Below are 10,529 nucleotides of genomic sequence, written 5' to 3'. Positions count from 1 at the left end.
GACCTGCATTGTAATTTTGATTCTGGTTGATGACCCTTTTTGTTCCACTTTACAACTAAGTGAAAAATTTGACATTTTTTTAAATTTAGATTAGTTTTCAGTGACCTAAAATATTATTGCTTCATCAACTGGTTACTTGTCAGCATTGTAAGAAATGGCATGGAAATTCAATCTTCCTTACAGCGTTGTCCCCCTGTAAGAAATGGCATGGAAATACAGTCTTCCTTACAGTGTTATCCCTTGTAAGAAATGGCATGGAAATAAAATCTTCTGTACAGTGTTGTCCCATGTAAGAAATGGCATGGAAATACAGTCTTCCTTACAGTGTTGTCCCATATAAGAAATGGCATGGAAATACAGTCTTCCTTACAGTGTTGTCCCATGTAAGAAATGGCATGGAAATACAGTCTTCCTTACAGTGTTGTCCCATGTAAGAAATGGCATGGAAATACAGTCTTCCTTACAGTGTTGTCCCATATAAGAAATGGCATGGAAATACAGTCTTCCTTACAGTGTTGTCCCATGTAAGAAATGGCATGGAAATACAGTCTTCCTTACAGTGTAGTCCCATATAAGAAATGGCATGGAAATACAGTCTTCCTTACAGTGTTGTCCGATGTAAGAAATGGCATGGAAATTCAATCTTCCTTACAGCATTGTCCCATGTAAGAAATGGCGTGGAAATACAGTCTTCCTTACAGTGTTGTCCCATATAAGAAATAGCATGGAAATACAGTCTTCCTTACAGTGTTGCCCCATGTAAGAAATGGCATGGAAATACAGTCTTCCTTACAGTGTTATCCCATGTAAGAAATGGCATGGAAATACAATCTTCCTTACAGCGTCGTCCCATATAAGAAATGGCATGGAAATTAAGTCTTCCTTACAGCATTGTCCCTTGTAAGAAATGGCATGGAAATACAATCATCCTTACAACGTTGTCCCATATAAGAAATAGCATGGAAATACAGTCTTCCTTACAGCGTTGTCCCATATAAGAAATGGCATGGAAATACAGTCTTCCTTACAATGTTGTCCCTCATAAGAAATGGCATGGAAATACAGTCTTCCTTACAGCATTGTCTCTTGAAAGAAATGGCATGGAAATACAATCATCCTTACAACGTTGTCCCATATAAGAAATAGCATGGAAATATAGTCTTCCTTACAGCGTTGTCCCATATAAGAAATGGCATGGAAATTAAGTCTTCCTTACAGCATTGTCCCTTGTAAGAAATGGCATGGAAATACAATCATCCTTACAACGTTGTCCCATATAAGAAATAGCATGGAAATACAGTCTTCCTTACAGCGTTGTCCCATATAAGAAATGGCATGGAAATACAGTCTTCCTTACAATGTTGTCCCTCATAAGAAATGGCATGGAAATACAGTCTTCCTTACAGCATTGTCTCTTGAAAGAAATGGCATGGAAATACAATCTTCCTTACAGCATTGTCTCTTGAAAGAAATGGCATGGAAATACAGTTTTCCTTACAGCATTGTCTCTTGAAAGAAATGGCATGGAAATACAGTCTTCCTTACAGCATTGTCTCTTGAAAGAAATGGCATGGAAATACAGTCTTCCCTAAAGTGTTGTCCCTTGTAAGAAATGGCATGGAAATACAATCTTCCTTACAGCATTGTCCTTTTAAGAAATGGCATGGAAATAAAATCTTCGTTGGAGAGTTGTCCCTTGTAAGAAATGGCATGGAAATACAGTCTTCCTTACAGTGTTGTCCCTTATAAGAAATTGCGTGGAAATACAGTCTTCCTTACAGCATTGTCCCTTGTAAGAAATGGCATGGAAATACAATCTTCCATACAGTGTTGTCCCTTGTATGAAATGGCATGGAAATTAAGTCTTTCTTACAGTATTGTCCCTTATAAGAAATGGCATGGAAATACAGTCTTCCTTACAAGGTTGTCCCTCATAAGAAATGGCATGGAAATAGTCTTTTTTACAACGTTGACCCTCATAAGAAATGGCATGGAAATACAGACTTCCTTACAGTACACGCTATTGCCCTGATAATGAAACTAAAAACCGTAAATTAATTTTCTGTAAATAAATCAAAACTTTGTCAGCTATATCCATCAAAAAACCAGAATATTGAATGTTTGAAAGTCATGGCCAATCACTCATTGCTTTTATTGCACATCTTGCATTTCTGCTTTTCAAGAATACATAATGTATAATTTTCAATAGTACATGCAGTTTTAAGACATCAAGATTTTTTTTTGTTTGTAGTTTTTTTTACCGATGAAATAAAATAAAGGCTGGAATAGAAACTAAGCTACGTTTTGCCCGTACTCAGAAATAGGTGATTGTCAGACCTTAAAGATTAACCTAATCATAGCCAACTTCTTGCAGCTCTCCCAGCTTTTTGTCCATTCTACTGGCTGAGAGGGCTTGCAACGGATATGTAATAAGAGTTTTATTTCGCAGACTTGTCACCATATCCTTGCTACTCTGTCAACTTATCTCAACAAATTATAGTCTTGAACTAGTCTGCAGGGGAAAAAAATGTCTTTTTAATAATTCTGTGTTAAGAATCAAACTATACTTTATTTCCAATGTATTGGAAACTCAATTTTCATGACTGAAGACCATCAGTTCTATTTATCATTGACTTTGGGGACCTGGGAGACCGCGTGATCTAAGGTGCTCACCTTTGTAGGTCTCTGACATTTCACCTCTCGTCTGCATGGGTTCAAGTCTTGGGCTTGATCATTATGGGTGTATGAGAAAACTTGCCAGTAGCTTCCCATAGGTTGGTAGTTCTTCCTGGGGTTTTCATGGGTTCTTCCTCCACCAAAGATACTGGCTGCCAGGCAATGCAAAATGATATTAAACCCATACCAACCAACCAACCATAGGTATGTCACTTACAAATTGATTATTCTATTAGAAATGTATGTCTAACATAACTAGTCCTTGATGCACACAAAACATCAAAGGCAGTACATCGCCACAAACCAAAAGTAAAACGACCAGCCAGTATTCATTATTAGTATATATAAAAAAATACAAGAACATTTTCACACTAGTGTTCTTGATTTACAAGCAAGAACATAATGCAACTTAGTGTACCAGGCCTGCTTCAGACTGGCAATGAATGTGTCAGGTGCATCAGACACACATAGGTATTATTTTCCAGACAAGATATTTGGCAAAATGATCTATTAAATCTGCCACAAAAGACTACACTTCTTCCAACCAAAATTGGTCTCTCAAGGTCTTTTGTAACAGGCTTAAAGGATCTGTTTTAAAGGTCAAAATTAAATATTCTTTAAGAAGAACAACTTCCAACAATCACTATATGTATTGTCTTCTTCATTATGATTTTGTTAAAATATTGCATGCATGCATCTGAAAATATTCTTAGACATTATAAAACATTCACATTTATATCTAAAGATGACATGTATTAGCATACAAAGCGCAAAATTAACCCAGGTAATATTTATTTATCTTGTCTATTAGTAAATTTCACTTCTTGCAGTTACATTAACTCTTTCCTCCAGTGTTAGAATTCTTACATTGGAGGTTCTGCCAGTTGTTGTCAAGGTATAAATGATATCATTGTTCTGTTGTATTAATGGCTAGCAGTTTTTATCAGGGTTTATATATATATATATATATATATATATATATATATATATATATATATATATATATATATATATATATATAAGACATGGAGAGAGACGTTATTCATCCCAGAAATTATGGGTTAACTCCAAAGACAGTGTACTTGTGTGCTACACTGAAGCCCATTAAACAGATTTCTTATTATCACACTGCAACAGGATGATCTGGGTAGGGATTACATTATAGTGAAGACAATGAAAGCAATTTCGTGAGTGAGGTATTTATTTCAAAGATTTTTGTGACGCAGCTAATTAGAGAGATTGGCCTATAAATAGGAACCTCGTGTGGATCACCTTTTTTTAGGAAAGGCATGCATGTGCACAAGTTTTCATTTCTCTGGAAGCCTATTTTAATTCAAAGATTGGTTAAAAAGCATTGCTAAGTGGTGCTGCTATTGTTTCACTGATGCCTTTAGCTTTCTTTGACTTACGTCATCAGGCCCAGTGGCTTTATTGACAGAAAAGGAATTAGTATCTTTAATTTATTTTTCAGTAATAGTAATTTTGTTTAGGGTAACACAGCATCTTATTTGAAGAATAGGGAGAGAAACATCTAATTGCTGAAATTGAGGTAAAATGATCATTTAATTATTTTCATTATAGATGCAATCTGAAGCATTATATTTGGATCTATAAGTGGTGGAATAGAATTTGAATGATCTGTCTCTTTTAAAAAGGATTTAGTAATTTTCCAAAATGTTTTATTTGCATTTTTTTCCCCTTTTTTCTTTTTCATGCACATCAATATTACCCAAATATTGCTTTTTAGCACTTTTTCATGATATTTACTTCTTTCCTGATTTGTTTGAATTTGTTCCAGTTTATTGAACAAATTTTCATCCTCTATCTTTTTTCTTATATCATTAATTCTTAATTGGGAATCAAAGTACGGTAAATCGGTTGGGCGAATTGTTACAGTATTGCAAGATGTACACAAAGTTGCGAATTCTAATAGTTTGGTTGTGAAAATATCAGTTACCACATCCAGTGCCTGACCTAGGCCTAAGCTAAACGAGCTACAGCTGAGAGCCTCACAGTCTAAAGGGGCCTCTCAAATTTATTTTATACCAAATAGGGCCTCTACACCTTCCCATAGCTTAGGGCCTTGCTATGTCTAAACCTGCCATTGACCATATTAATAGCGAATGGTGTTAGAAATGGATGTGTCTTGTATTGTCAGAATGTTCACTTTCTTAAAATCAGCTTTATTGTAAATCCAGACATGGCACACGTAAGCCGCTTGGAGTTGACCGTTTAACGCTAATTGCTTTATTCGGAGAATTATGATCACTACATTCCCAATCAATTTTTAAGATGTCTGTGTGAATTACATTTGTATCACTACTTACAGAGATCGGATCAGGCAAGGATTTGGTAGTACAAGTAACTCGTGTGGGATTTGTTACTGTGTTCGTAGACTATATCTTGCCATTAAATTTGCAGAAGTAGAAGGTAGAAGAATTTGATGTACATTTGCCCATAATAATAATAATACATTTATAATTGTCATTAACCTATATAGGCCTCGGGTTAGGTTCAATATCCCCCCCCCCCCCAAGAGTTAACAAGAGTTAAATCATTTAAATGAATGGAGTGTTTGTAATAGATGCTTATAAAGCATACTTAGAGAATTTTGTGATGTTGATTTTCATGGCTTTATCGCAAAACATTTAACGAATATGTTAGAAACAACCCACCCCCCAAGATATTATCCGTGTAGACCACAACAATATAACCTTGATAAATATAAACATTGGTTTAAAAAATGTTCATTATATATATATATATATATATATATATATATATATATATATATATATATATATATATATATATATATATATATATATATATATATATATGCGCAAGAGGAACAGAAACTGAATTTAGGATAATTGCCAATGTCTACGATTTTGTAGAAAAGCGTATATGACCAGTTAGAATAACACAAATAGAGGGAAACCAGTCCTATAGGTGTGCTAATCATTTCTGATGCAAATAAATCAGACTAAGACAATTATCATAATTATGGAATAAGCAATTTTTCAACATTGGTATCATCTTAGGTAAACAAGACTGAATACAAGTATTGGTCATAAAGTGCCCGAAATATTTATTCTTAATAACGACTACAACAGCACAAGAGATAGTAGCAACAAAATAGCTAACACAATAAACATAATGCCAATAAAGGATTATGTCATCGTTAAATTTAAAAACTTTCAACACCAAATTAAATGTTCCTTTTGTTCTTTTTTTGTGATTTTGAAGGTATTATTGAACCAAATAAGCAATTGTAAACAAAGATCAAATATATAATGGATAATAAAAACAGGTAAACACCTATGATCATGATTTCGCTTTACCTTAAATCAATTCACGAGAACATGAAGTTTATGAGCCAATAATTTACAAACGGGCAGGCTTCATAAATATATTTTAGCAATCAGTTGCAGAAACTGTTATGAAGAACTAAGGCCACAAAATGCTTCTAAAATGATACTCATTTGTAAACACAAAATGACTTGTATTTTGTCAACCGTAGATGCCATATATGGGAAAGGAAAATTACTGAAGTTCACTAAGTTACCAGAAAAGACAATACAAGCAAAGTTACAACCCCCACGGTAAGAGATCGTATCACCGAAACACAGAGGTCCTGCAAACTTTTAATGTAATTTAGATCATTAACATCCTAAATTTATTCCACAGTTTACTCATAATTTGTCTAGATGCGATTTTCAAATGATTATCAAAACCTTGGTGAAACGAGCGCGCGCTTACACACATACCAATAAAGAAAACCATTAATGCCAACAAAGACGAAATGTATATTTCGTTTCGTAAGGATTTTATTATCGATAGAAAAAAGTTTTTGTTAAAAAAAAAATATTAAGATTTTTTTTAAATAGAATTATTGGTTTACGGAACACTCCCTGGAACAGTGTACTAAAAGTAATGAGATAATGAATTTACAGAAACAAAATTTTAAAAATATATATTTATCCATAAGACGATATGGGTACCTCTGAAAACGTTAATGTAATTAAATTCCCACTAATTACAAGATTATATTCAAATGTTAGTACATTGACAATTACCGAAAAGGATTACCAGTATGTTTAAGATGTGATACATTTAAACGTATTCTCTTCTCGATATTCGCGACAACAAAAAAAAAAGATATCTAAACTTTTGTAACATTCTTTTTTAGGAATTTATACATGTTTGCATGAATAATTATAAACTAGATCCATCACAATATCTTAGCGCACCCAAACTATGGTTTTTATTTTAAGATAGAGTAGAATTAGTTGTCGTTGTTTTGGGGTTTGTCGTCATTTCTTGACGTAAGATGGGCTATACACGGTAGAAAGTGTAACTGGTGGAGGAAGAAACCGGAAAAAAAGGTAAATGCCGCGGACCACGGAAGCTACTGGCAAGATTTTTCACACACCCACACCGGCCGAGCTAGAGATTCGAAACAACACGGACAGGTGAGATGGCACCGAGTGCTTTAGACAAATCGGCCACCCGGACCACAGGTGACGTTTTTAATTGTTCACATATTGTATTTAAAGACTAAATCTGGAATTAAACTATCAATTAGTATGGTTCCGAATAGAGATCGGAAAGCAAATTATAAGCGGTAGTGAAACAATGGAACAAGGTTTGGCAAATGTCAAAAAAAAAAAAAAATGACGGATAATACGATAAAGAAATGATAATGCCATTGTTTATATACTCAAATGGCCCAACAGTTTGAATGGTGGTATCATGCGCCAAAAATGTTCTCAAAAACTTTCAATAGGTACCGAAAGATATAAAAAAAAAAAAAAAAAAAAAAAAAAAATGAATTGAAGATGTAATACTTGAAAAGATGATAAAAGGTTTGGTGGAAATTTAAAAATAGATTTACACCGCAGTCGGGCTATTCTGTGCATGTATGGTTTCCGTCACCAATATCGGCGCAAAACGCATACCGAATTAGTCTGATTGACGAACATAAATACTGCAATGCTTACCATTTGAATTGGCGAGACAAGATGGATTCAGTCTGGACAAAGTAGACTGATGACAGGAGAGATGCTACTGTATTCAGGACATAGGAAGATGACACGCCTCATACACATGGTGTGTGGCTCATGCTGTCGAAGCAATTATATAATGCACTGATAGGATGGGAACCACACGGGCCCAGAATCCCCACGGCAACATTTAGGACCAAGAGTGAGAAAATATAGATGAACGTCATACAGTGATATGCTCCAACAAATGACCGCGAAGGAAAAGATAAGGACCAGTTTTACAACAGATTACAGAACATAGTAGAGAACTTCCTAGACAAAGACATCAACATCCTTATAGGTGACTAAAATGCCAAAGCTGGGTCAGACAACACACGATACGAACATGGGATCCACAGCCTGGGCGAGATGAACGAAAATGGAGAGAGATTCACAGACCTTTGTGCACTGAACAACCTGGTCATCGGGGGTACCATCTTTCCCCACAACAGAATCTACAAGAACGCACGGATATCACCAGATCATGTGACGGAAATTCAGACTGACCACATCTGCATACCCAAGAAGTTCAGAAGATCCCTGCAAGATGTAAGGGTGAAGATGGGAGCAGATGTGGCATCTGACCTCCACTTAGTTGTCGCAAGGTTGAAACTTAAGCTGAAACAGAACTGGATGGCACAAAACAGAAGAAAACAAAGTATAACATCAGCCTGTTGAAAGATGCAAAAACTAAATAAGAACGCAGACTGACGCTTAACAACAAGAACCAAGTCATACAAGGGCTTCTTGAAGATGAGGAAGACAATGCGAACAACATATGGCAGAAAGCTAAGGAGGCAGTAAAATCAACATGCCAAGAAATACTAAGCCCCATGAAGCACTAGCAGTAAGAATGGATTTCAGCCGAAACATTACGCAAAATCCAGGAGAGGAAACAGAAAAAGTCAGCAGTAAATAGCAGAAGGACAAGAACTACAAAAGTCAAGGTACAAAAAGAGTACACTGACGCCCACAAAGAAGTGAAAAGAAGCATCAAGATAGACAAGAGAAATTACGTTGAAGGACTGGCAGCAGAGGCAGAGGAAGCGGCCGGAAAAGTAAACAAGAAGAAGCTGTACGACATAACCAAGAAGCTGGCCGGCAAGTACAGCAAAACAGAGAGACCAGTAAAGGACAGACAGGGAAAGACCATAAGAAGTACAGAACACCAAATGAATAGATGGGCAGAACGTTTTAAATAACTGTTGAACAGGCCAGCACCACTAAATCCCCCACAAATCCACCCAGCCAACGCAGATTTCCCCATAGGCTGTGAGAATCCCACCAGAGACGATATCAGGAAAGCCATCACCAAGCTGAAGAACGGCAAGGCAGCTGGACCTGATGACATCCCGGCAGAAGCCATCATAGCAGAACTAGAAGAGATGATATACACCCTCTTTGAGAAGATCTTGGAAGAAGAAATACCGACTGACTGGAAGGAGGAATACCTCATCAAGATCCCAAAGAAAGGCGATCTAAGCAATTGCTCCAACTACAGAGGAATCACACTCTTGTCAGTACCGGGAAAGCCTTCATCCGGGTCCTCTTGGAGAGGATGAAGGAGGCCGTCGACCCACAGTTACGAGACGAGCAAGCGGGTTTCCGGCGGAACAGCTAGTGTACGGACCAAATAGCTACTCTTCGCATCATAATCGAGCAATCGTTGGAGTGGAATTCTTCGCTCTACATCAACTTTGTTGATATGAGAAGGCATTCGACAGCGTGGATCGAGAGACACTCTGGAAACTTCTTTGCCACTACGACATCCCAACCAAACTGGTGAACCTGATCAAGAATGCTTAAACCGAAATGTCCTGCAGAGTCATTCATGCAGGACAGCTTCCTAGTGCGGACTGGCGTGAGGCAAGGCTGCTTGCTGTCGCCGTTTCTCTTTCTTCTCCCCATAGTCAGCATCAAATGCAAGACAAGGAATACGTACTGGCAGCCATATCAGCACAGGTTGGCCTGAACATCCACAAAGAGAAGACCAAGATCATCAAGATCACTTATATCAGTAACAACTCAGTCTCACTGCATGGAAGTCCCCTGGAAAAGATGGAGTCCTTCACGTACCTGGGCAGCGTTATCAAGGTGGCAGAGACGCAGACGTCAAGGCAAGGCTCGGAAAGGCAAGAGCAGCTTTCATACAACTCAGAACATCTGGAGCTCCAAAAGAAATTTCCTTGACTACCAAGATCAGTCCATTCGTCTCCAACGTGAAGTCAGTCCTACCGTATGGAGCAGAGACCTAGATAACCACAAAGTCGACCGTACAGAGAGTTCATACCTTCATCAACAGCTGCCTAAGAAAAATTATCCAGATCCGCTGGCCAGACACCATCAGCAACACCATTATGTGGCACAGAACCTCCCAGCTTCCGGTAGAAGATGAGATCAAGAAGCGAAGATGGGGTTGGACAGGATACACCCTACGTAAGCCACCAACCAGCATTACCAGACAGGCATTGAGGTGGAACCCTCAAGGCTAGCGGAAAAGGGGCCGACCAAGAAACACCTGGCGACGCGACACTGAGGCAGACATCACTAAGATGGTTCACTCCTGGAGTCAGCTCTAGGGGATGGCACAGGACAGAAGTCTCTGGCGATCTTTTGTGGGTGGCTATACCCGGCAGGGGTGACGGCAAAACTGAACTGAACTTACCATTTGAAAAGCAGCAGATGTCACCAGAACATTTTTTTCAACATAATACTAATTATGGACACACGAGATACTACCCATGTGTTTTCATGACTCGAGATATATAGGCTTATTCTGCGCATGGCTTTAAAAAATGTAATGTTAAT

The 10,529-nt window shown here is 37.4% G+C and overlaps 1 pseudogene; it reads left to right on the top strand.

The window, feature by feature from the left end:
- The first annotated feature begins 8,090 nt into the window (after window positions 1-8,090).
- Window positions 8,091-9,911, top strand: LOC149796442 (uncharacterized; annotated as a pseudogene).
- The last annotated feature ends 618 nt before the right edge of the window (window positions 9,912-10,529 follow it).

This window comes from Sinohyriopsis cumingii, chromosome 6 (genome assembly GCF_028554795.1).
Source record: "Sinohyriopsis cumingii isolate HCF-2022 chromosome 6, ASM2855479v2, whole genome shotgun sequence".
NCBI classification, from domain to species: Eukaryota; Metazoa; Mollusca; class Bivalvia; order Unionida; family Unionidae; genus Sinohyriopsis; species Sinohyriopsis cumingii.
The sequence above is the reverse complement of the archived record's forward strand: the minus strand, read 5'-3'. Positions and strand labels throughout refer to the sequence as shown.